Below are 2,810 nucleotides of genomic sequence, written 5' to 3'. Positions count from 1 at the left end.
AGGTTAACCAGATAGTAGCTTCAACAACATCAACTAGAAAATAGTGAGACCCCACTGTTTGCTAGGCTCTGTACATCAGTGAGCAACATGACTTAGTGGAAAGAGCACAGGCCTGTGAGTCAGAGGACCTGGGTTGTAATCCCACTCTGCCATGTACCTGCTGTGTGACCTCGAGCAAGCCAGTTAACTCTCTGGGCCTCAGTTCCCTCATCTACTAAGTGAGGATTCAATACATATTCTCCTTGCTACTTAGACTATAATCCCCATAAGGAACCTGATAATATCTTATATCTAGGCAGTGAATTAGAACACAGCTTGGCACCTAGTAAGTGCTTAACGAATACCACAATTATTATTTTTACTAGGCCCTTGAAATGGAAACAATTGAAATAAAAGTCCTGTTACTTTTTCCTTTAGGTGTTTACTATTTAAACAAGCAACCACATTAAGTAAATACACTCAAGAAGTCCTTCACAAAGGGGAATTCTCAAGAATCCTGGCTCCTCCACTTTCCTATTGTAAACTTGGGCATGTCACTGAATTTATCTGTGTCTCAGTGTCCTCACAAGTAAAATGGTGATTCAGTACCTGTTTTCCCTTCTAATTAGACTGTGGCCAGTTTCTGTTGAAGTACTCTAATGTATTCAGATAGCGGAGTGGCTTAGTGGATAGAACATAGGCCTGGAAGTCAGAAGAATCTGGGTTCTAATCCCAGCTCTCCCCCTTGTCTGCTGTGTGACTTTAGAGAAGTCTCTTAACTTCTCTGGGCCTCAGTTACTGCATCTATAAAATGGGAATTAAGACTGTGAGTTTCATGTGGGACATAGACTGTGTCCAATGTGATTAATTTGTACCTACCCCAGCACTTAGTACAGTGTCTAGCACATGGTAAACATTGAACAAATACCATTAAAAAAAGTATTTCAAAATAAAGTCTCAATCTTAATTGTCACAAGTGCTTAAGTGGGAACTGAATGTGTGATATTATATTATATTTAATTATTTGGTCATATATTTCAGAAAAAAGTTTGAATTCAGAAATAATCTGTTCTTATCACATTATCAGTCAATATTGAAAAAGCCATAAATAATTTTTCGTGCAATGGTTAAATTAAACTGTATGACAGTCAATACTGAAGAATCATCAAGAATTTTTAGTTCAATAGTTTAAATTATACCATTGATTACCTCAGTAAAAATCATTATATTATCTACAGTTTTATCTAATAGTAAAACACAAAATCAGAAATTATTCTATGGCACTACATAATACCTTTATCGCTTGGGCAAAGCATATGATTTTGACTTCTTTTTCTTCATGTGATTCCCTGACCTGCATGTCAGAGGATCTGGGTTTTAATCCTCACTCCACCACTCTCCTGCTGACTGACCATGGTCAAGTCACTAAACCTCTCTGTGCCTCAGGGGCCTCATCTGGAAAATGGGGATTAAATCTGAAAATGGGGGTTCTCTGCCCCAGATGGGATAGGGACTCTGTCAAAACTGATTACCTGTGCCAATACCAGAGCATAGTACAGTGCTTGATATATATTAATTACTAACAGTCATTTTTCCTATGTCTCTGGGGCAGTTTTTGAAAGTAAACTACAGAGAAGACCTGCCTTATCTACTCTAGTTCCATGCTCTATGGTACAGACAGCTCTGTGCTTTTCACCTTTGAGCTGAATGATGCAACTGTTCCAGTCACCTGCTCTGTTAGCCATTTGGACAATTCTTCAGCAATTCTAATTAGATCTCCGATTAACCTCAATCACTAAAAAGCAGCCACCTGTTCCTTTCCTAGTGTACCTCTTGTTGTGGCAGCTCAACAAATAACATTTGTTCCAGTAGCAGGAAACTGGTCTACCAACTCTGTCATATTGTGCTCTCCTGAGCACTTAGTACAGTGCTCTGCACACAGTAAGTGCTCAATAAATATGATTGATTGATTGTGTCAGGTAAGAGTGATGCTCTGGAGGAAAACCAGCAGTAGAGCTCCACCAGGCATCCTGTCCCAGCTCCTCCCTCTGCTATGCTCTCTTAATAAATTAGGGAAATGGGGTGTCCAAGGTGGTATGATTTGAGATGGAACCTGAGTCATAAGAAGTGATTGATTCATCCCTTTTCAGATATTTTTCCATTTGCCCATTCATTTCCACACTATTTTCAACAGCTGGCATTTGTTACAAGCCTTCTCTTCAAATTCCCACTGCTGGAATCATCAGAGTAGTGGTAATGAGTCCTATTGACTGGGAGCGAGTCAGATAGTCATACCATTGTTTTTGCTTTTTACTTTGGGAAAATATCATTAATTGGTGAATTGGAAGACTTTCCAGTGACTCAGAAAATAACAAGTTTACTGTTCATGGGTTCTCCAACTCTTATTTACGAGTTTGTCTGGTGCTGCTATCATGATTGCCTGCAGAGAACTGGTTTTTAGTTAACCTTAATATTGCAGGGAATAATGGTATCTAAGAGTTTGCTCATGGAGTTATTAAGAGAGTATAAACCTGGAGTTAGTATAAGATGAAATACATTCATTTGACCCTTTTCATTGACTAAACCCTCCAAATGTTCATGACTCTTACCATACTAAGGCAAACATACAAATAATCAGAGAAGAATCTAAATAAGTCAGTTTCATGAAAGGGACTGAATTTATCAGGAGTCTAAACTCCAAAGGTATATTTTACTATAGCACCTTTGTGGAGAAATTTTAGTGGAGATGAGGAAAATTGGCCAAAACCAATATTTACTTCTTGGTCAATTATTCCTGTTTAAGTCGTAATGTTTGTTCCAAAGCTGTAACA

Source organism: Ornithorhynchus anatinus, chromosome 7 (genome assembly GCF_004115215.2).
Source record: "Ornithorhynchus anatinus isolate Pmale09 chromosome 7, mOrnAna1.pri.v4, whole genome shotgun sequence".
NCBI classification, from domain to species: domain Eukaryota; kingdom Metazoa; phylum Chordata; class Mammalia; order Monotremata; family Ornithorhynchidae; genus Ornithorhynchus; species Ornithorhynchus anatinus.
The sequence above is the reverse complement of the archived record's forward strand: the minus strand, read 5'-3'. Positions refer to the sequence as shown.